Genomic DNA, 25,088 nt, shown 5'->3' on the forward strand with positions numbered 1-25,088 from the left:
ATGTTTCTTTTGAAATTAACGTTTTTGTTTTTATTTTTGTACTTCACCCATTTATGCATCTTGGCTTTTTAAATGTGGCATGAAACCAAGGTCTTCCACCATTCCAACAGTCTCCTCTCTGCTGTGGGTGAACTGGATTTGGTACCTTCTCTCAGCAGGTCGCACCACTTTATGTAACTGGGAGAGAGAAAAGGATGTAGGAGGAGGAAAACCAGTAAAGCCACAGAGGAAGCGAAGGATGTGGTGGGGAGAGCAAACAGCAGCCACCGGACAGCTCCCCCTTTGTGTGGCTTTTTTACTGCTTCCTCCCGAACCGGCCGCATCGCTCACCACATCTTCGCCGCTGGAAAAACATAAACATCTAAAGTCTCCACGCTGGGTGAGAGCGAGCCAAAACATTTCACAGTCACTGGTAGAGACAAGAGGCACAATGACATGTATCACATGAACAAGCTTTACCAGACAACGAGCAAGAGATCCATGGCTGTATGGAAGCCCATTACCACCAGCAAAATAAAACTGACAGATGATTGGTTAAGGATGATGAAAATGTAAATACTTAAGGGATACTACAGTATGTGAAAAAAAAATCCCATGTTAAGTCAAAATCTCTAGTAAGTTACAATGTTGCCCTTGACTTTCCATGTCAAATATGAGGGATTTAGTCAAAATTATGATAAGTAAAATGCTTAACTTATTAGGTCAGAGTTATGAGATATTAATTTAATCTTACTTGATACTAAGTCATAATGTTGACTAAAGTATATCTTATGATATACTAAGTTCTAACAATGACCTACTATCTCATAATTCTGAGTACAGTATCTCAAAAAATATACACTTACTACAATAGTAGAAAGTTTTGACATACTATCATAATTTAGAATTCCTGTGGTATCTCAAATGTTTGACTCAGAAAGTGAAAATGTTGACTAATGTTTTTTAATTAGTAAGTAAAAACTTTCAATTCAATTCAATTTATATAACGCCAATTCATAACAGAAGTTATCTCATTGCACTTTTCCTATAGAGCAGGTCTAGACAGTAAAAAGATTTCCAATTATCATTCCCAATTTTCACATTATTTTACTGGCAGTACTGGGATTCCATACGTTGACCAGTACAAATTGTATATTTTTTAACTGCTTGGCCTATCAGAATAAAGGTCTGTAACAGCAATGATTTCTCTATGAAATTCAGAGCACGTCTATAAAAAAGATATATCAGAGATGAAAATACGAGGAAGGTTTAAAATGAAGGAATTACAAGTATGCAATTTCACTGTGCTCAAAATGAAAGGGCCTAAATTCAGATTGTAGATATCTTAGTTTTGCAGACACCCTGTAAACATAAGTGCTTATCAAAATAAAAAACTGCGTGTAAGGGGTTATCAGCCTTTGTCGCTCTGGACAGATAATACTAATAACATTAGTGCAATATAGTATATCATTTATTCATATAAATTACATCTATATGATGTGTATTTGAGGCAATATGTAGCACGACTTGGTCTTAAAATGACATGGCATTAGGCAAAGATGCAAAAAGATTACAATGAAAGATGTTATTGCAGAAGCAACCAACTGCTAAAACATGTGCTAATACACAAATATACACATGTAAATACACATACACACACACATTCATACACAGAGGTCATACAGCATACAAGCACCGTCTGTTTTCATAGCTGCAGCTGTCCTGATTGGATGTAACATCCATATCAACACACACACACACACACACACACACACACACACACACACACGTGGAATGTCCCTGCCAGACTGTGCTTGGCTGCACAGCTGGATATCCTTAAGAGGCGATGAAAGACATGGAGAAAATATGTTGGTATTACACACACATGCAAAGACACACAAAGACTCACTTCGTCCCCGGCCCAAATCCTGATTAACCCACTGAGAGAGACCACCAAGGTGGACATTTAGAAACACACACAGACACACACATGTACATAGACACTTACACAGACACTCATGTCCAGCAGTCTTGGGGTTAAGCAATACAACTCGGTCTGTGTGTTTGTGCTACAATCTGAGGGAGGGCAAGGCCATCCTCAAGGAAAATTGACAAGTGATCCATCCGTGCCCTCGCTCTCTGTGCTCCGCCTCTCTCCTGATGATCGCATGTCCTTGAGGATGTGGGATTGGTGGAAAAGACACTCCTTCAGCTTGTCCTCAGTCAGGGTGAGACGCTCCTCCAGCACTGAAACAGTCTGTGTGTTTGAGGAGGTGGGGTGGGAGGGGGGTACAATAATTATAAAGCAGTCATGGAGTGCCTTAAGATGGAGTGCTAAGATAAGAGCTAAAGAGAGACAGAAGAGGATTTTTAGTTCTTTCAGGGCAGCAACATTTTGATGCTGATGGTAGCTCATCAGCACAGTTCTGACTATAAAATCCTACCAAGGGGGTAAAAGCCTTTTTAAATAAAAGATTTATAATGTCTAGATTGTTTTACAGTTTATTACATTTCATTTTTCATGAATTGTCACTTTTTTTAAAGATGGGAAGCAGAAAATGCACCTATCTTATGGTCGGCCACTTTGTCTCAAATACAAAATAATTACAGCAGCAAATTGGTGTGATCTTGCAGTTTCTGAAGGTGATTTTCTGGGGAAAATGCACAGCAAACTCAAAATGAGTACATACTTTTTTGAGGGGTTTTCATTTGCATGCATACATTGTATGCCTGCTGTTGATAAATACATAAAATGTGAAATGGGAAAACATTAAGACAGAACATCAGCACTTTTTGGGTATATATCAAATTCAGTGCTACAATAGCTGCTCTGCACTCTTAATCTGTGTAAACAAGATACTTTGCATTGTATTCATGATTCGTTTAAATTCATGATTTGTTTTCCACCCTCAAGTTTGATGTGTATGGATATTTAAATAAAGAAAGAACATAAAAATTTAATAAAATATAACAAAAAAATGTTAATTAAAATAGATGAAGAAATTAAATAAATAAAAAAACAAATCATTTAAATAAATTGAACACACATATCCTTCTAAATCATTAGCCTACTATGTCTCTATTCAGCTAATCGTTTTCGTTTTCTAGTACTTTCTCCTGTGTGCACTGACGTAAAGACGAGCTACTGTAACAAAGAGTTTCCCTACGGGGATCAATAAAGTAGTTCTGATTCTGATTCTGATTCTAATAGTGACACCTGTTCAAACAGGTGCAGAAGGGGATACGTAGCTACTTCTAGTGGCTTCTGTGCTTGTTTTTTTATGTCTTTATTTGACTTGAAAAAATGCTTTGACGGAAGGGATTTATAACCTGCTTCAACCGACTTTCTCATTAAGACAATGGGATTAAACCCTTCATACGGAGGGTTATTAATTTTCAGCAGTAACCTGTTGGCCCGCCTCCCACACTTTCATTTTAATTTCCCCATTTTTTAAATGCTTTTTTGGGGATTTCACAACGAGTATCTTGAGTTGACTGTTTAACTAATAACTGACCTGCGTGAGAATATCCAACTGTTGAACAATGTGTCGCAGGATAGAGTCCAGACTGGATGGATGACCAGAGAGAACTTCCAGTGGATGCGTCTGCCCTCTCTCCTCTTCCTCTCTCCTTCCTCTTCCTCTCCTGCCGGCCCCAGTCTGGCTCCCAGCAGTCGCATCTGCCCTACCGGCACTTTCATCTCCCATCCATCCTTCCACTCTTGAACTGCCCACTTGACGCAGGGGGAAACCATTGGAGTGGTGACTGCTGGCGGCGGCGGTCTGCGTGGGTGTCAAGTGTGTCCGACCATTTAAGAGCTGGAGATTAAAGTCAGAGAGAAAGAAAGACGAGTCTTCAGCTGATTGATTTTCAGTGTATTGTGCTCTCCTATATTTGTGCAGGTGTTTTCTTTGACATAAGTGCTGTGCTCAGGTCTGCCATGAATTTTGCCCTCATCAAATGCATTTTATTCCAGAAGTAACCCACACTAAATCAAATCACCATTGTGACACCCTGACATTTAAAGGTCAGTATGTATGATTTAGTTGCATCTAATGGTGAAATTGCAGTTTGCAACCATTTGAATACTGCTCGCCTCGCCCTCCCTTTCCAAGCGTGTAGGAGAAACTACGGTGGCCGCGAAACAAAAGGCCCTATCTAGAGACAGTGATTGAGGTGAAGGCACTCAAACATGAAGGTTTAATCTCTAAGACGAATTGAAGTCTCAGATGAAGTGTAAGCACTTGATTGAGTTGAAATTTGAATTGAAGTGTAAGCACTAAATGGAGTTTCAGTTGTTAATAATAATTAGGGCTGCAGGATATGGTAAAAAAAAATCATAGTGCGATTATTTGGACAGATATTATGATTGTGATATTATTCGGGATTAGTGGGAATGATCATTTTTGCATCACAATTTTCATTTTCACTGAAAAAACTATTAAAATCATGATGATGTGAGATTTGTTGGGGTCTGTACAAAACAAACATGTTTCCTTACATCTAGAGAACAAGCACTACGGTATTCCATTATAATGAAGTTTTGTCACACATTTTACCTTTATCAAAAAATTGCAGCTTCTACTGCACTTAGCCATATTGTGATTTCGATAATATTTCAATTAATTGTGCAGCCCTAATAATAACACTAATAACACACCATAAATGTAGCCCTAAATGTGTAGCCTGCTTTATTGCCCTGTTTGTAATGTACAGGAATCAAAGCTGAAGGGAGAATAAAGCATAGGAGTATTAATTAGCCTGGCTAATATGCAATAGTGATACATAATGCTATGCAGGGTTTGCCAACATCCTTTCTATCTCATTGTTCTGTCAGTGGAGTAGGCCTTGAGCCTGTTGTAACTTGGCAGACTGAAGGAAGTGGATGACTCACACTGCTGGATTACTGACTGAACGACAGACTGTGACTGACTAACTTGCTAGCCACAGAGCAAAACCGAGAAAATCTACCTTACTTTTATTGAGAGTGTTCTTGACAAAATAATTTTCCTTTTCATGAGTAAAGAAAAAAACATGGCAAGGGAGACTGAACAAAGAGAGAACATTACGTTCAGTTTAACCAGGGACACATTTTCCTCGTTCATCATTTATTTGGGCAGAGACAACTGAGCATGACTTCACATTTAAATAGTTTCACACATGCACAGCAGTAGCATTACAGTACAGGCACAGTATTCTACTGGTGACTGCTGAGAAGCTCTTCTAAAGTGCTAACAACATTTGGGAGTTTGCGATTCAAACTAGAGACTTTCTAGTCACAAGACTTCAGCTACAACTTTGACTGACTTAACTTAGTTTTCAACTAGTATGGCAGCAATATAACAAGTGAAGTCAAAACAAACAAATCTAAAAGTTTCACAAATTGAATTGTGTTACTGTTGAATAAAGTTACAAGTCATTTTATGTCAAATGAATGATCAATTAATAAAATAATCATTTCAACACTCTCCAAGCTATCGACATTTGCTTCAGATCAGCACTCACACACTCTCTCAAAAACAGCACAAACCATGACACTTTGAACAGCTGTACTCAGATCAGTGTCTAGACTCTACTTATAAACTGCACCAAGTGAAGAAAAGTTGGGCTTTCGCCCAAAATAATAGTAGGGTTTTGTGTGAAAGGTGGACGGGGGTAGGTGGTGTATGGAGTGCACAAAGAGGAGCAGAAGGGGGGGAAAAAATGAGGGATATGTCAGGGAGGAGGAAGGAGGAGGAGGGTGTCACACATTCCTGGCCTAATGCATGGAGCAATCGATTCCGGCTTGCTTCCTGTGCACTGTCCTCACTTCAAAGAGAACGTGGAGGGAGGCAGGAGAGGAAAGAGGGATGGAGGGAGGAGAGGAGGAGTGTATGAGTTTTTGTGTGTGTAAAGAAAGGAGGAGGTAGGGTTACTCTTAACTCCTGAGTAGAGGTGAACAAAGCTGTCAGTGTGTAGATGGTGAGTCTCGCTATCTCTGCTCACTTTATTCTCTTCTCTCTTTATCCCTTCACCCCCCTCCTGCTTGACCACATCTGGCCAACATCTGCTTAGCTCATTTACGCTCAGCAGATGCAGATCTCCATCTCTCAGCCCCCCCCCCCGGAAGTTTGGGTGCAATCAAACATTTAACAGGAAGGGTACCCCGGCTGGCCTCAGTGTCAAATCAATGCACACACAAGCATATTCAAACACATGAAAGCACACACAGTGTAGATTATATGAAACTAACAATACCTGCAGAACTGGGCAAAATATTGAGAATTATGCAACAAACATATAAAAATAAAACATCTTCATCAAGATATTCACAAGTTAGTAGCATGTAAATCTGCTAATTGGTAGCTATTTACACTATCAGGTCTACAGAATAACATGCAAAATCATGAGCACATGCAGATCCACAGTGATACTAGTTCACTTAATCAAATGTACAGACGAAAGCCCCATTACTTCCAGCAAATTAGACAGTAGCCATGTAAGGACACTATGCCAGTAATGCAAAAATAAGTGTAACAGGAGATTAATTATAATACTTTCAGGCACATAGAGCTAAAGCATGATATCTAAAACAAGAACCTCTTAATTATATGGGACATTTCTGAGATAAAATCATCTCTGCTAAGCTCTGTGGAATGTCAGGGGTCATGGCTCGCAGTAACCGTGGTCAGTAGTGGCGGGAATGTGGTGATGGCGTGCTGCCAGACAGGATTTTTGTGCGATGGGAGATGAGTGGGTGGTTAGGCCAGGGTGGCAGAGCACAGCAGAGCAGAAACTAGCCGCTGTGATAATAAGGGGGCAGCGGGAGTTACGTGACTGTGCATCAGTGATGATAGTGAGGCAACAATGTCCACATTGTCTCTACATGACTTTGAGAACGCAGGGCTGTTGTACAGTATGTTTGGTGAAAGGTTACCAAGTCATGAGGGGTACTGGTGGAGTGAAAACGAAGAAAAACTTCAGTATAATGGGTATACTTTATGTAGTAAGTCAAGTAAATGTTTCACAGTCTACACTGCATACAAATTGGGATATCACTGTAATACAAGAAATGTTTCCACATTTTGCTGCAGTTTTTGTCTTTGTTTCGAAATGTTACTCCATGGCTGATAATCAGATGTAAATTGAGAATGCTAACCGATGCCTATTCATTGCTAATATTGTTGATAATGTGAGGGCAGCAGATTTACCTAACATGGCAATGTCATCAGGGGAGCAGCCCATGTTAAAATGTTAACAGTTGCTGTGATGTTTACGATCAAAAGGATCCTCTAGAGATAACCGATCAAAAATAGCCTCCCCTCCATTTCTAAATCAAATCACAGATGTCTGATCAAAAACATGATTACCATGAGCACCAGAATTAGCTGCGCTCTCTCTTTTGGCAGGAAACCTCAGACACTGTGACCCTTACATAAAAAAGCTGTTTGATCTTAATTGAAGGACCTCTCTGATGTTGCGCCTCCCCTCACTACCTCCCCTGCTCTACCTGAAGCCACATACTCATCTTCAAATAACTGCATGATGTTTATTACTTTGCATTGAAAATCCTCCTCATGGAGGTGAGCAAAGATCTTCCAATGCTTATTACTTAAACTACACTTTACTTTTTCGATAATAATCATTCTGTCAGATGTCGATGACAGTCACATGACAGTGAAAATGGTGTACATCTTATTTTGGAATGCAGCTATACTTAATAAAAAAAAACAGTCCTTTCAAAAATATTCAACATACATAGAACATTTTATCAGTGCATGTGACTTTTATGCTCCATACGTCTTGCTGCGGGTCAGGCTTACTTTTCGAGTGACACTAAATGGCTAAAATCTAAATTGTAAATATAAATCAGCAGGGTGAGCCCAACTCATACGGTGGTCTATCACGTAGGTCAGAGCATTCTGTCCACTGGAGAGGACACAGATGGGCTCTCAAGCATCGTGATGATTAGTATTCACATTGAGCAGCCTGGCTGTGTTTACATGTTGACCACATTGCGACAAATATTATAAGCACTACTTAAGGTGAGCGCGTGACTGCACAAATTCTATAAAGTGACACTTCTGAAATAATCTGTGAATGGGATTAATGGATGCATTCAAATGGAAATTATGAATAAAATAACCTAATAACAATAATATACAGAGGCTTCGGTGAGTATTCAGACCTCACTTAACTTTCAATTCAGAATGGATTAAACTTACTTTTGGCAACAAATTCTACACACAATAACCCATAACAGCAAAACAAACTGATTAAAAATCAAAAAGTTAAATCTCTCATTTATGTAAGTAAGGGATTTAAATACTTTCTGCGGCCACTGTGTGTATCTGCTGGGGTTTGATAAGATTTCTATAACTCCATGACTAGTTGGTAAGGTACCGATATTTTGGGCATGTTTTTGGAACAAAACACACACAGTATTCTGGTCTTTACAGAAGTATATCTATGCTGCAAGGTGTTTACATGTTTACTGCCTTACTTGTACTTGTAGTACTGTCCCATTCTAACATTTCACTAATGAAAAATGTGAATACACAAACTCACACAGGCAGAAATACACATCCACACATCTCTTTTCAGCTCTTTATGAACAGTGGGAATACACACAAACACACAGTCTAATTAGTACTATTTGTGAGCTCTTTCAGCAGAGTAGTGTGAGTGCTTCAAACAATCACCCAATCAAACATGTCAGCGGGTGGTTCACTTTGTCGCTCGCTGTGGCGCCCACAGGAAACGGACTATTAGCAACTGTCAAGCTCCATCGAGAGTGGTAAACAAACCACTGCTTTACTTCCTTCTGAGCCTTTTATCCAGTATGTCTTGATGACATGGCAGCATGGCTTTATCTGGGAGGCTATGGATGGCGAGAGAGGAATGAGAATGAACTGGGGGAGAAAAAGAAGCTGAAATCCACTTCTTTGTGTGAGTGAATCTTAATTCAATTCTAAAAGATGTAAAAGGAAGTGTGTTGTCAATCAGCATGTTGGTGAGTAAGCGCTGCGTGTGAGTACTATTTTTAACAAAAAATCTGATACTGGCCGCTCTGTTCCGTCAACGTTTAATATGCTGGATATGATTCAGTTTAATTGATCGCATACATCGTATTATCTAATGTCCTGAACTAATTATGACGGAACAATTTTATAAAACTACATAATAACACAAATAATAACAACAGTTTTTGTTGATGTCTCAAAGCCTTTCCACCCTGTGTAGAAAATGCAGAACTCTTTTAAGAATGTTTTGGCAAGGAAAATGGTTAAATTAGAACATACCAGACACGGAATATTGACATCTGCCTTTGAAACTTTTATTTGTCTAACTCAAGTGTGTACCCATCGAGTAACCTCACCACTCCTTTCCTGTATTAGACGGTTGTTATGGTACTGAAATCGGTCCTGTGATGGTAAGGGAGCGTTTCCTGGTCACAGGATGTCATGTAATGTTGTTAATAAAGCAGGCTCCACGGAGGGAGGAAATCCTTGTTAATAATCAAAGGAGGCATTAGCTGACCCTGACCACTTTACACACGCAAGCAAATGGTTGCCCTGGATACTAACACACATGCATGCCAAGCAAACATTAATGGTGTCAGCTACACACACATACTACTGGCTGCCATCCATACCAAAAGACCGACACACACACAAACAATTATTCACTCAACAACTACCACCACACACCCAAACACAGCTCACACAGCTGGAGTCACTCTCCAGAATCCTTCGCTTGATTATTAACAGCAGTCAGGGCCCTACTCTTCTCGACACACAGTCATATACAGCTGAGGCGACCCGCATGAACTCGATGAGACTCGAAGATGGTATTAAGACAAAAAATAGCACTGCATTAAAAAAGGGGCTGCCCTGGTGTGGGTGTGTTGTTTCGGGTACCAGTGAGACAAGGAAATACGATCCAGGGTGGCCAGTTTGAGTGTGAAAGCTTATCAGACACCAAACTCAATTCTATCATGTCTGCAATCATTTTATCCTCAGGTAGATCCACAGATGACCCTGTGTTTTTTTTGCCAGAGACCTCTGCGTTGGCAAAAGCAGTTCCAGGTGTAAAAGTGAGTCCAACTATTTCTAGTAGGCATCCCTCCACCTCCCATACTTGCCGCAGCTCTTTACCCAGAGAAGTCACATTGCACGTCCCAAAAGTCAGCTTTTGTAAGCAGGAATCAGTTTGGCAAGGCCCCTGCCTTGAGGGTGGTGGGGCCCACATTGAAATAAGCAATATCAACAGCACAATGTACCGTCACATCTCTCATTACGCCAATTCGATCCAATTCATGCCTTTTGGTGTTCATTACATGTTTATATAATACATGTTTTAAGCACAACAAACTGCATTACAGATGTGGTAAGGTAAGGCTCTGCGTTGGCCACTGAAATACGTGCAAGTACATGTTCCTGGTAGATTAGTAACATGAATGCTGTACTTCTGCCGTTTCCTCACGATCCTCGTGATGAAAGATAAAATGATTGTAACTGTGATAACTTTCCAGAGTTGTAAAATCCTGTCTCCCTATTATAAACTGCTGTGCAGTGTTTTGGCTTTTGATAAGCTTCAAACTCATGGATTTATTACTCAAACCGGCCTTCCTGGATCGTATTTCATTGTCTCACTGGTACCTGAAACAATATGCCCCAACCCGCACAGCCCCTTGCATTTATTTAATGTAGGACTGTGTTTGGTCTGAATGCCCACATAATCATAGTAGTACTAGCATTAGTATTAGCAGTAGCAATAGTGCCAGTAGTAGTAACACTTTTAGTTGTACTTAGTAGTATAAGTGTTTGTAGCAGAAGGAACAGTAGTGCTAATACTAGTAGTACTAATAGCAGCAGCAGCATTAGTGGAATCAAATATAACAGTCTTGAAAAAGTAACCTGCCTCCTGTGTGGTAATGAATAAAAACACACACAATACTCTCCGTCCCTGACCTTTAACCTTCAACAGGAAGTCAGGTGACAGGGGGAACTGGCAAGAGATCTAAAGCGTCTGAAGGCTCGGTTTCCTGTCGGTATTGCCAAGACACCACATCAGAGGATTCATTTTCCATTCATCTCTGTCACACCTAATTGTTATGTACCCAGGTGTTCTATCCACACCCGCACCATGGCATCGTAGCTCTTCAAACAAAACACACACACACACACACACACACACACACACACACACACAGTTAAGGATGCTCTCACCCACATAGACACACAAACTGACACATCGAAACATATGCAGACTAGGCAGAACAGGCAAGCACACAGTCACATGAACACATACACACAGCTACAAGTCACGTAACTATGATTAAGTTGGAACCACTGATCTGATCTAACAGGATCTTTGTCAGAGGTGCGGCAAAGTTGATGTTTTTTAAAAAGCCTGAGCTGAAAGATGAGCAGGAAGCCGAGAGGAGGTTCATGTGGCTTTGAGGAAGTGGATATATCCTCTTTATTTCTCACCCTCCTTTTCTCTTCCCCTATCTGTCTGTTTCTGACATCCGCACAGCAGCCACCCACATACTCAGATGAAAATATCCTGCATGGCGGCAGGTTGCCATTAAATACGGTGTGTTTTCTGACCACATCACACACACATGAATGGGGATAGTAAATACTTCGACCACGGGCAATAAAAAAAACCCCACCACTGTCCTGCCTTGGTTCAATGGGCCGGATATATATAGCACTGGTGTACAAACATGCACACACACACACACACACACACACACACAACAGATAAAATCCCTTTTAAACAATTACAAACATTAAAACACACATATAAGGTAACAATAAAAAATACACATCGAAACACACTGGACTTTGTTTTCCCTTAATAATAACAACCTTCATTTAAAAACTGCATTTTGTGTTCACTTGTGTTATAATTTGTTTGATGATCTGAAACATTTAAGTGTGACAAACATATATATATTGTGTGTGTGTGTGTGTATATATATATTGTGTGTGTGTATATATATATTGTGTGTGTGTATATATATATTGTGTGTATATATATATATATATATATGTGTGTATATACATATATATATATATATATATATATATAGTGTGTATATATACACACATATATATACACATACATACATACATATATAGGTAGACAGGCAGGTAGGCCAGTCAGTCATTTCATTTGGGCTAAATAAAATGATTCATGCTAATAATGGATGTAGTGTTGGCAATAGAGGGATTTGGTTGAAAGCATCCTCCAAAAAAGATTGCTCTGTGTTCATTAAATATGGTCAAGCACTTGCAGTGTTGGTGTGAAAACAGGCTTTGTTGGCCATGAGGAGGGTTGTTTTGGGACCACGAGACAGCAACAGCTATTCCACCCTCTCTACATTTCCCACTTCTGGTCTGAAGGCGCCTTCAATTTATCCCCTCCCCTTTAAGAGGAATGAGTCACACCAGAGCACAAGTCGTGATCTGGGCCACTGCCTGTTGAAAAGCCCTCATTATCACCAGTTGTCTGGCTCAAAAACAACAGACTAATGTTCATGATGAATGGACCACAAACCCTTGATTAATTCAATTCAAGACACGATCTAAAGAAAAAGGTTTGGCTGTGGTTAGATGCAATCCTGTGGTATCATAATGTTTTCAATCTTAAAACTCATGGGAGTCTAACTGTTAATAAAACAATCGTAATTGTACGCTGCACAGATTTCAACTGAAATTAAATCAGAACTGACAGACCACATGTGCAGGTGGTCTAGTGAATCTGTAATCAGATCTCAGTTACAGTCAGCCAGGTATTAATGCCAAGTAGTCCAGCTCACCTGCCTTTGTGGAAAAAGTGTCTGCTTATGATCTGGTGTCCCTGTGCCCGGTTTTAAGAGGACACCCCATCCGTTTATATAATAACATCATGCCAAAGATGAGTCATTGTCATGGGACACAGGTTAAGCCTCCTGCAGCTTGTGCATATACAAGGACACAGACCCATGTACACAGACACACCTGCACAGACAAAAAATAGAAAGGCACACCAACACACTCTGGCATCACACTATTAGAGTGGGTGCTTCTGGCACAACTTCACCTACTTGCAAGGTGCATGGAAAAGGGAAAGCATTCCTTCTTAAAGGGTCAAAGTCTTAAATGGGTCAAAGTTCCAGCAACAGCTGTCTTATTATCTGTATTATTCTCAGACCGACACGTCAGGTCCTGATGAAAGTCATAAGCTGAACTGTATGACGATGAGTGTTGCTGGAGTTTTTACCCAATAAATCAGTTACACACCATTCTAACAAATTAGGGTGGTGGTCACATGCAGAGAAATGCTGCAGTTTGCCAGCAAAAGTAAGGAAAGAAGACGTAGGTTTCAAATTATTATTTTTAATTGGCTTTGTAAATGTTTTGAGGAAGAACATGCATTCATCACATTTGTTAGGTCTCAATTATACACAGAACAATTTCAATACTAAATGTTCAGACAGATTTTAAACAAATTCACACAACCATATTATCTACACCACTTTTTTGGAAGCACCAACAAAGATGAAGATACCATATGTCCACTATAATAATTATTTGCACTTTGAAACTACAATCACACAACTACAGTAAGTAGAAAAGGTCAAACTTCAACTACTAAGTAGATTTGCAAAATGCAGTGTGGTACATAACTTCATGTTAGCCTTTATTTTAATGTTCACCCAAAGGGTAGATAACTGTGATCTTCACAAACAATTCAACAGTTTAGTGTACTCTTGTCAATGATTACAACTCAATCATATGAATAGTGTGTTTGCATGTATGCTTGTTAGGTTGTGTGTACATTTCAATGCTGAGAACAGGTCATTCATGTAACAGTGAGGTTAGGCAGGCAGGAGGAAATAAACAAGCATGTGTGGCAGTGTGGCTACAATGCATGAGAACAGGAAGCTATTAACATGGCATTACCAGACCAACAAGGGGCAGGAAATTACATTTGGCTGCCTCTGAGAAGGTTATGTCCCAGACCTCCCTCGTGGTGGGTAATTGATTATTATGGCTTTCCACTTCTCCTGTGCTGCTGTATATTTTCCACTCAAAGATTCAACGTTTTCTAAATTTTTAGACAGCACAGACTCATCACTCAGATTGGAGGGCTGGTTGTTTTTCTCTCTTTACGGAAATAAAATAATTTTTAAGTTTTAGCATGCTTCACTGACCTGGACAAGCACTTGGCAAATGGGTCATACAGTGTGACGACGAGTGAGATAAACTTGGGAGTTATGTTGGTTACTCTGGATATGCTGAACAAAAAGACAAATTTAAGTACAGCCACCAACCCTACTGGCAGATGCCACAAGATGACAGGAAAGTTTTGAAACATGCTGACTGAAACCACTGGTGTCCAATTGGATGTAAGTTAGCGTGTTAGCCATATGAGGCTTTCACTGTGCTTCTCCTGAGTGGTGTAGTTTAAGTGGTCTCCTGCTTAAACTAACTACATTAAAACTAATGAGTTTTCAGGCTATGATGAACACCTAAGATACATGATGTGGCAATTTCACACATAAGGCTGTATAATTAATGATGTATAATTGTGTATCAACATTTTATTACTAACTTTAAAATACAGGTATATCAGCAATAATGTCTTAACCTCTTAATATCACTTAGCATATTTTGTGCAAAATGGAACTGTTGACGATGTAATACACATCTGAAGAACAGTAAAATAACTTTTCTCCTGAAATCACTCTACCTCTGAAAGTGTATTAAGCCACAATTATATAGCTCCAGCAAAGGTCAGTCATACTTTACAGCAGGTCTCCCAAGCTGACAGTAAATATTACCTGACACAAAGCTTGGTGATCATTAACGCCAAACACCACAACTTTCTTTACACTAAGATAAGAGGACAAAGCAAACATAACCTCCACTCAACTGGATTATGACAATGACAACAAAAGGGCACTGAAATTTCTACACCAAACAAGGTGTTGATTTTATGTAAGATTAAATGTACCAAGTCAAGGTCATAACAAGACAAATACAGTAGGGCACTTGTGGCTCTGCACGGCCTATGAAACCTGTGGGGGGGAAACTCTAGGTCCATCTCCAGTTTTTACTTTGATCTGACATTCAGGTGATAACTGTACCTTCACTACAATTTAGTTGGGGCCTAACTATCATCAGCGAGAGATGGATGAAGAGATTGAGACGAAAAGCAAAAGCAAGGGGCTGGCACAGAGAAAAGTAAGCCTGCCATTTAACAAGAGTATGGTTAAGATGGCAGAAACATGTTTTCCTGACTAGGCTGTATTTCGCTCTGCAAACACCCACAGAACAAATACACTCATCCCTAAGTGGACATGTGCTTAACCCCAATGGATGCACACATACACTATCACACACAGTTACACTTGGGACATCAGTGTACATATTCATACATGATCACACCCATGCACATACACCTACACATCAGCCCTTGTCCTAATAATGGCAATTGTGTTTACCATGAGGTACAGAGCCACTGTTTAATGTGTTTTTTTATTTGTATACTTCCCCTCACCTGTTAGATGTTGCCATGACCAAGAGGAATTGCCTCTGCCTTTAATATGTCTTTATTTCAGAATGTGGAGTCCTGTTTAGCATCTGGTAGTCTGGATGCTCTGTGAAACCAGCTCATTAAATGTCAGTTTGTTGGCTGTAAATTTAGTACCAGGCCTCTTCCACGAATTATAACACATATCCTCCTGTATTAGAGTCCTGACATACCAAACTAACCTCAAAGAAGTAGCCCTGCATAGGCTGACCAACATTTTTGTCACATCCCATCTTCATTTAAAAGTTGTACATAAACACAATGACAGGACTATAGCCAGCATCCAGCTGACAACTACATACTGAATGTTGTGTGCCTGAATGACACGAAATAACAAGTTCATAGTCTGTGTTTGTACGCTAAAAATAAAACCTGAAGGGCCACCATCGCAAACAAAGACTAATCTACAATTTTAATGTACTGTGTATCTGATGAAACAGTCTCATTACGTAGTCGGAATATAATAATATAAATGACATAAGTACAGTTGCACTGGCATCAGGTAGAGGTGAAAAACAGTTCCAGCAATTAAGGAGCCACAGGAACTACTGTAAACTCAGGAACTTAATTAAGAACTAAAAGTCCCTTTTATGCATTCCTGTATGTGTTTCCACTGTATCTGATGAACTATGAAAATTACGTAAATTAGATTAAAAACAAATTTAACAACAATGGCATTGTTTGACATGCAATTTTCACAGACAGGATGTGAGGAAGCTGACAACAAAACTTTTGTCTTGTTGACTAATGTCAATAAACATTACAAGGTACAAGTGACATCCAGCGCTTGCTTTGGTGTGAATGAAGCTGCACCCAAGTTGTAGCAGCCTGAGGCTTGTGTTTGACCAGTCAGCAACGTTCTCTGCACAATAAACTCGATAGTTCCTGGGGCATCAGAAGTACTGTTTGGGGACCAGGAACTGTAGCAGAAGAACTAAGTTAGACCCTGATTCCTCCGGTGGACACGCAGCTAAGGTTCCGGACATCCTAAAAAGGGTCCTCAGTTCCTTGAAATGTCTCTGCGGTGGAAATGGGTATAAGTGGTTGAAATCACTGATTTGCTAGGTGGAACAATATTCAGGAAACTACAACCAGTTGAGTCCAACAGCAATTTAGCATGCTCAACTGAACAAAAAGCCATCAATAAGGGCCGAAAAGTGCCAACAGTGCTGGACACGATGCAAAAAACTACAGCTGCTGGTCAGCTACAGATGCTCAATGACAGCCCAATGTCCTTCTCTAGCCTCTTACAAAAGGTCACTAAGTAATAAAGAAATAATTTCTGCTTCTCTTTAGCTCTTACTTACTATTGTAATATTCTGTGACTACGTCATTATTTTGAAAGGGGAAATGCTCTTTGTTCTTGTAACTGCTCCCCAGGGAGGTCAGAGGTCAGGGTCAGGGTTACTTCAGGTACACACATTCAAAAAAAGCAAATGAAGACCAACAGTTTAGGTCATCAACCCAGACACCGGAGAACAGGGTTATTTTTTCCCCCCTTTGCTGTAACTTTCTGTTCCTTTCTTTCTTTGGCTCTTCTTTCTTTTTTGTACATCCTATGAATCAGTCAGCAACTCTGGTTCCTCTTGTTTCATCACTCCCTCATTTTTTCTCCCTCTCTCTTCTACTACAGTATACTTCCTGTTTATACTTCCACTTTTCTCTCTGTTACATGCCAAGTGGCAGCTCTTTATGTTATCTGATTCCCTGTATCTATGGGTACGCCCTACAATAACCCTATGCTAATCCTCTGACTAAGCAGCCCAGACACAAAAATGGGAAGACAGTGTTTGTGATTAATGTCTGTTGTTTGGTCATTGTCATCGCAACAAAGTGAAATCATATTTAGAAAGTTGCAAAATCCTTGTGTGCTATGATTCATTACATTACACTCTAAGTTGAGTTTCAAGTTTCATGGTTCTTTCAAGCTTCTTGCCATCTTTATGGTGCTGCAAACTTTTTATATTCCTCATGTTGGGGTAGCAAACTGAGTTTTGTGGTGTCTTGATGTGTCAAAGGCACCACTATCTTTCAGGTTCTGTTCATGAAAAACCAAAACTAAGTCTGAGTGGTTTAACTGTCTTATGAAATGTAACTAGTAAAGTAAAGGACAAACACAGGGAACCCCTTTTGTATTTATCCAATCTGAACAGTGACAGTGTTGATGATTTACACCTAGAGCTTTAGTATACAGTGTTTCCCATACATAGGCTCTACTTGGGCAGTCCGCCAAGGTAGATTAAGACCCGCCCAGGTAGATAAAATCAGAATTCCAATTTTTTTTTTCAATCAAGTCACGCAATCGTCATTTCATAATCCACAAAGACCAGCTGACCTTCAGCCTCAAAATAGTTAATTTATCACGACTATTCGCACGCACGGAACAGAAATTATGTATGTTTAATAAAGTCACCCAAAAAACACAACTCACGTTTTGGTCTTTTTCACCCGCAATTCTGTTTTCACAACACCAGGTGAGCCGCATGTGGAGGATGCTTGTTGTCAATGATGTAGCCTATTGAAACGATCAAAACCAACATGGTAACGAATGACATCGGCACCAACAGGTGCACTTTCAAGCTTTTATTAAACAACAGCGTAAGAAGGAGACTCTCTCTCTGTGTTTCTCTGCAGAGCATGTGCGATTATCAGTAGACCACACAGGAGGGGTAGCGCAAGGGGAGATCGTCCACTAGTTGGGCGGCCCGACTAAGTAAAGTCTATGTGTGGGAAACACACTGCTTGATCTTTTGAAACCAAACCACTTCCACTACTGAAGTAGTTCCCCTTTTTGGAACCAACTCCTCCACCACCGTGGAGCCGGTAGCAATGTTACTTTCGCTTTCAGCAATGCTTGTTGTTGCTGTGCAACAGCCATTACGTCAATAAGTCGGAATGTTGCCATTATCATGATAGAATTTATTTTTATCATATTAAATATTACACCGGTATTATTGTGAACAATATGTTATGGCACTGTGGAAACAATTAAAATGTGTAATTTACGACAGCATCCCCCGAATGTGTCGATTAACTACCCACAGCGTTCAGGCTGCCTCTCACTGCAGATTCAGACCATGCCAAAGTAATAACTAATGTTATAAGAGTATTTATCACAGCAGATATGCAACCATACCCGGTCGTAGAGAATACAGAATTTAAGCATATGGTCAAAGCACTTGAGCCCTGCTACAATGTGCCTTCACGTGTACATTTTTAGTCAGTCCGTTGTGCCTGCCCCATATAAACAAGCGCAAGCTGCAGTTGTTTAGGAATTATCAACAGGTCAGTCTTACAATGGAGCATTACTGACATTTGTGTTATTTATTTTTTCTTATTGACAATATGCCAATATTTGAGTGTATTAACAGTTACAGTAAGAATAATGGCAAATGAGCAACTGTTGAATGTTTATATTTTTCAAAATAAATGACAAAAATATTATTTTCTGCATTTTTTTGTTTCCCTGCTATACTGCAAACATCCTGAACTGTGACCCCAAAACCAAGATAAATACCGAACTGTGAATTTTGTGTACAGTAAACGTTACACCCCTAGTATTGGATGCCTAAAAAAGAATGCCTTGACATATTTAACGTGTTATCATCTTATTTTAACTTACGAGGGCAGTTGGACTGGCTAGCTAGTAATGTTAGCCTCGACACCGAACTGAACACTCTGCAAAGTGATGTATCGATACGTTAGCTAGCTAGCTAACACAACAGCTAACGTTAGGTCTCTCTGAGTTATTCATGAACCTTTGTTTGACTAGTTTATTACTGAACCCGCCTGTCACACGCTGCACCGTCACATGCAGGCCACGCCACCCACCACCACAAGTAAATTCTCAACCTGTGGGAAACACTGGTATAGCATTCTTTTAAATAAGCTCTAAATGGATTGACATCACACAGCAGAGGTTCCTAAGAAAAGTCTCTTGTTAAAGAGGAAATGAGGCTTTCGCTGAGAAGTTCAGTAACTCATATCACTACACGAGGTTTTTCTTCGGTTTCTTTCCCACCAAAGTCTCAAGTGGAGGCGAATCCTTTCACAGTGACGAAGTGAATGAGCGTCATTGTGGCTTTGCATGGGATTAGCCCATTTTAAAGCCCCTTAGTATGATTTACCCACATTATTCACATTTTAATGGACATTCCCACCCACACATACACATGCTGGCTAAAATCAAAATCCATGGCAATGAAATAAGACGGCAGGAGACTTAATTCAAGGGAAGAAACTTCAAGGTTCATTGACCTCGCTCAAGTGTAAGTATTGTGCGGATACAATGAGAGAATTTAAATGATTGAAATGGGGAAAACACTTATAGGTGTTGTACCTGTTTGGATGAGTGAGCATGAACATACACAAAGTATGTAACAAACAAATGTAACTCTTAAATGCCAACATAATCATTCAGGGGAAGCAGATACATAGAATGAACAAGCCAAAACATGGAGGTGAGTGCACTAGCACAGCTCTGTAAAGTATAGTCACACTGATGGCTTTCAACAATAACAGACAGCCACATACAACATACATATTTCCCATTAAGGCAGGGGCCGTTCTCTTTAGTAAAAGCGAACTTGACGTATAAAGGAAATATAGCATGATTATGTGAAGCAAGTCCTAACTACATGTTGAAATATAGTAACTAAAATGCTGTTAAAACAATGGTTATATGCAACCTTGACATCTAAAAACTTTTACCAAATTCAGCCCAGTTTTAACCCAGACATCTAGATGTCTTCTGAGCATAAAATCACCAAATATATACTTACTGGCTATGGATATGAATATTGTGATGTCCTGAAAAGTAAAACTCAAGAACATACGCAGGCTGGCCTTGAAATGATATTTTTGTGCTGTATTAAACTGTTGGTTGACGTATATTTGTGTTTTGAGACATTGAGAAAAACTCCAGAGAAGTCGGCCCAGACTCTCTTCCCAACCCATTAACAGTTTGCTGCTTCTAAAGGGAACAAGAGGAGCTGATGTGATTTAGCATTGGCATTACCCAACCTGACTCCACCAATCAACTCCACCTGCTGCTATGGCGTTCCTCTGATGTTTTCATGTGTTCACTCAGCCCCCTTTTCAGTTTGTGCCATTCTGCAACAGGGTTGCGCCACTGGAAACCAAAATTATTTTGTCACACATGCTTGCCACACAAGTTTGCATTAGCAAATGCTCGTGCACTCAGTTTTATGAAATTAGAGGCCTAATTTATCTGTTCTTCCACACCATATGAAGGAGATTACGAGTCACAGTGAGAGCAGCCATGACTTCCACTAAATGTTGTATAGTGAATAGAAAATATCCAGTCAACAACCAACATGACATTATTGACCAATTACAGGTTACAAAGCACTGGGCACTAGTGAACTAGGCTCTGCAATCATTTTGACAAATTAAATTAACCACCCTGCCCACACAAGCATTTGTGTAAATGCTATGTTGAGAAAGTATCCTCGTTTTAATTGAGAGTCTGTTCCACTTCACTAGTAAGCGGCACTAGATGAGAGTGTAATAGTTAATGATGCGGCAATTCAGTTAAAGCTTTCTTTGTCTATCATCACTGAAAATGACATATTGGGCTTGCTAACTGAAATGTCAACAACGATCCACAGACAACTCTAACACTCTCCAGCCCCCCTTCAAAATGCCAACCTGCGGGAAACACTGATAGCAGGTGGCTAAATGAATGACAAAAAGGCCAGCTGATTGGGTTAGAGAAGCCCTCACAGACGAAGCAGCTAGCACTGCCATCATTCACTTTTTCAAACAGGTTACTGGGCTGCTTGATTGGCAGCTAGAGCAGTGGGGGGGTTAGAGGTCATGCTGTGCCTCTGCCCTTCACAGTACAGGCAGGAGGGAGCAGCGAGAGCTGCCCCAGGCTCTGGCAGACACAGGTGGGCTTTGTGGTCTGTCATCATGGGTCCTGTGGCACCAAGCTGCCTCTCAGCAGACTTATCTGTCCATGTGTGTCCACATCTTTCCATCTGTATATGTGCATGTGTGCATCTTCGCAGCTGTGCTCCTATTAGAAATTATTCTATCATTAGAAATAGAACGTACAGCAAAACTGTATTTGCATATCCGGAGAATGTGTGCTAAGGTAAACACAATATGAAAAGCATATATGTACATATAGTAAACATCTGAGTGGCTCTCCACTGTCTTGTATGGCTTTAGGCCTTTTCAGACATGAAATCTGTAACTTTGGGCTCATCTATCTAGAAGTAATTGCTTTTTGGATTTCACATATGTTCCAAGTTTCATGATGTCTCCCACTATGAATGAAGTCGCAATGCTCATGTAATTTTTGACATTTGACACATGAGCTTAAGCAACACAGGAACTTGTTTACTGCAACATGACACTTGCTGTTTTGTTATCTCATCCTTGGTCTGGAGGCAGAGCAGTTTTCTAATTTCATCATCAGACCAACTTTCAGGTATTTCTACAAGTGGTATAGTTGGGTCAGGGTCAAACCTAAACTCAAAAACGTTCAAAGCGATCAAAATGCAGCACATAAAGTGCCACTTCCTCACCTATCATGATTGGTTACCATTGGTTTTCCCACATTAGAGCATTGTAATCTTGTACTTGCCTTTCCTGACACTGGTAAGAGACATACAGAAAATGTTACAGAAGCATTATCATGTCCTAAGTAGGCAGATTGATAGAGCAACTCTGTAAATACATGGGGGTCCTTTTTTAAACATCTTAAAGAATTGGATTGTTTAGATAGATGGTAGACTATTACAATGTCTGAAAGAAGCTCTTGATATTTTGTTTGTTCTTCTCATTTTGAGCCTCATTCTCTTGAGCATCCGACTCTGGTGGCAGCGTAGAGGGGTCAGATTAAACCTCAGCTGGAAGAGCTAAATTAGGCTGACATCTGTTGCTAAAACTTTACTCATCAAACGATGGGATGCATGAGGACCATGATAGATTTCCTGAGAACAGGAAGTACCATTAGAGTGTGTGTGTGTGTGTGTGTGTGTGTGTGTGTGCGCATGTAAGCAAGTATTCGCAGAAACTGCAATGGACACACTGAAAATACAAACATAAGTACAGGACCAAAGTAAAAAAAATTCTATGCATGTTTTTGGAGGAGTTATATTAATATGTGTAATGAGCACTACGTTTGTGACAAATCAGGCACAATGTGACCTAAAATCAATTCTTGCACACCTTTAAAAGGCAGATCTCAGTTTAAATAAAGTTCCTCCTCTGAGATGTTTAACAACATTTAAGGATTTATTCCTGATAAATTCATCTGTAGTTTTAAAGTAAATCCTGTCTGCAAACTAGTAAGCCTGCATACTATGTGCTTTACAAGACTGCCAAAAACAAAGAGATTAGCAATTTAGTGTTGTGCCCAAAGCTGATTAAATTAAAGCCATGTTCGACCCATTTCTCTAAGCAGAGCATTGCAACCATCCAGACTAAGACTCGGGAATTGAAAATACACTGAAATATCACTCAAAACTAACCATGAGGTGAGTTATGTATTAATCAGTCAAAATTAGAGGCAGTGTCAGGGTTGTGTAGACAATTGTATCGGTGAGCTCAGAGCCAAGCAAAGCTGGAAGTGGGTGGTGGAGGTGGGTGCTTCTGAGGAAGAGGATTCTACTTTTTGAATTTCTGGAGATGTGATGAGATAAACTGGCAGAGGAGGTGTTTTTTTTGGTAACCCCAGTGACATTCCTGCGCTCACCCACCTCCTCTCAACATCAAAGCAAGGTTTCTATGCAGGCGTTCAGTCGAAACAGCAGAAGGGATGGTTACATCAGATTCTGTGTGTATTGCTATAATATATATATCTCATTCATTTCTGCCTTCAAGGCCTGAACAAGAGGGTTTCCAGGTTCTCAGGGTTTGCTGGGGTTTTGTGCAAATCTCAGTCTTGGCACTTTCAAAATTACATTATTTGCAGGCCAAATTGCTCCTTTGAGGTGTCTAAAGTATGCTAATAGAACTAGCCAGTCCAAAAATACTTGTAGAGTAGAAGTAATGTAGGAACAGTTGGTTCAATAATCACAAAATAAAACTAAATAAAGCTTTCACTTTAAACACTAAAAATGTATTTAACTCTAAATATAATACTATGCCTGTTCTTGACTTTTACCAAAATGGTAAATTGCAGGACTACAACGGTTATTACTACGGAAGTTATTTCCAGGTTATCTTAGTCCTTTCCTTCTGAAGTAGCTTTGACTAACTACCAGAGGACAATCCATCACATGCATGCTCCTCATCTGCTCCACACAGTCAAACTAGACACACAGTCCATTTCTGCAGCAACGCTCAGTGAATGTAAAGCGTTACATTCACACATTTTTGGGTGACAAACAAAGCTAACATACAGACCAGTAATCTATGATATATTGTATTCATTTGTTATTTTAAGGAGAGAGAAATGCATACTACAGCTTTAAAGAAGACTTTGCAGAGGAGGGGAAAGACTCCAGAGGTAGGAGAGGTCCTACTGGGCAAAGTTCTGAGAACCAGAGAAAAAATCTGAGACAAGGAAAACAATTTAAACAGTGGAGCCCTTCTTGTCATTTTTATTGTACCACCTCCGCAAGAGCCAGGCGTTAACGTCAAACAAGGCAAACTTTCAAGCAAACTCTGTCCTGAAACAGGTGGATCAACAGACTGTGTTTCCTCCTGGGCACTTCCAAACACCAAGGCTATTGTACTCTACAATGAGTGGTAGGAACAGAGGAAATGTGGTCCATCATCAAGTCCTACTGCTTCAGACCATAGACAGTAGGAGAGAGGGTTTGGGAGAAGAGAGGTATGAAAAGAACAACAAAGATGAAGACAGGGAACAAAGAATAAATGGAGTGTGTACTCTAGGAGCAGCAGCAGTAAGATTACTGGTTTGGGAAACCATATTATAACTGGAAGGTCACTTGCTTGAGCTTTCAGGTGGTTCTGTCAAAGTATCCTTATGCAAGACATCAGAATCCCTACCTGCTAATTTCATTCTGGGTGCAAATTTTGGATAAAGGCCTATCTCTTGTATATAGCCCCAAATCACCAGTCATTCCCATCCCAACCCAAGTTCTCCAAAGGTGCATTTAGACCTTAGCATTTTGAACACGAAGTGACTTTTCGCCTCGCTTCAGTCATGCAAATTTGACTGGTGGACTGTCTTTGTGTGAGGGTGTGAAAAGAAGAACAAAGATGAAGGGAGGAGAAACCTGTTTAGTTAATGATGCAGAGTCACACAGCTTCACAATGAGCCCAAATTTTCTTCTCAACTTGAAAGTTTTTCAAATTACATGGGCACATTTGCACCACCTACAGCAAACCCACGTGTGTTGCAATTGCACTACCTCTAGGATTTGCTTGTTTGTTCAGTCTGAACACTCCTTAAGACAGCAACTATTGCAAAAAAAAAAACCTTAAAATTATGGATGCCTTCATGCAAATAATAAAAAGGTAAAGCAGCATGCTAATGTCACTATCTGCTAAACTCTTTACTGAATGGGAACTAAATGTCTACCAAATGCTGCTCTTCA

General features: G+C 39.9%; 1 protein-coding gene across 6 annotated transcripts in view; it reads right to left on the reverse strand.

Moving 5' to 3' along the window:
• Positions 1–1,432: 1,432 nt before the first annotated feature.
• poc1b (POC1 centriolar protein B) overlaps positions 1,433–25,088 on the reverse strand; it is a 46,116-nt gene continuing 22,460 nt past the window's right edge. For 4 of the 6 annotated variants that reach the window (XM_044192809.1, XM_044192811.1, XM_044192815.1 and 1 more), the window contains 2 exons: positions 3,495–3,797; positions 1,433–2,236 (listed from right to left, as the gene is read on the reverse strand). The gene's annotated coding sequence lies outside the window, so the exon portion shown is untranslated. Of the gene's footprint in view, positions 2,326–2,543; positions 2,631–3,494; positions 3,798–25,088 lie in introns of all 6 variants that reach the window. The other 2 variants (XM_044192813.1, XM_044192812.1) reach the window with 2 other exon arrangements.

This window comes from Siniperca chuatsi, linkage group LG4, assembly GCF_020085105.1.
Source record: "Siniperca chuatsi isolate FFG_IHB_CAS linkage group LG4, ASM2008510v1, whole genome shotgun sequence".
NCBI classification, from domain to species: Eukaryota; Metazoa; Chordata; class Actinopteri; order Centrarchiformes; family Sinipercidae; genus Siniperca; species Siniperca chuatsi.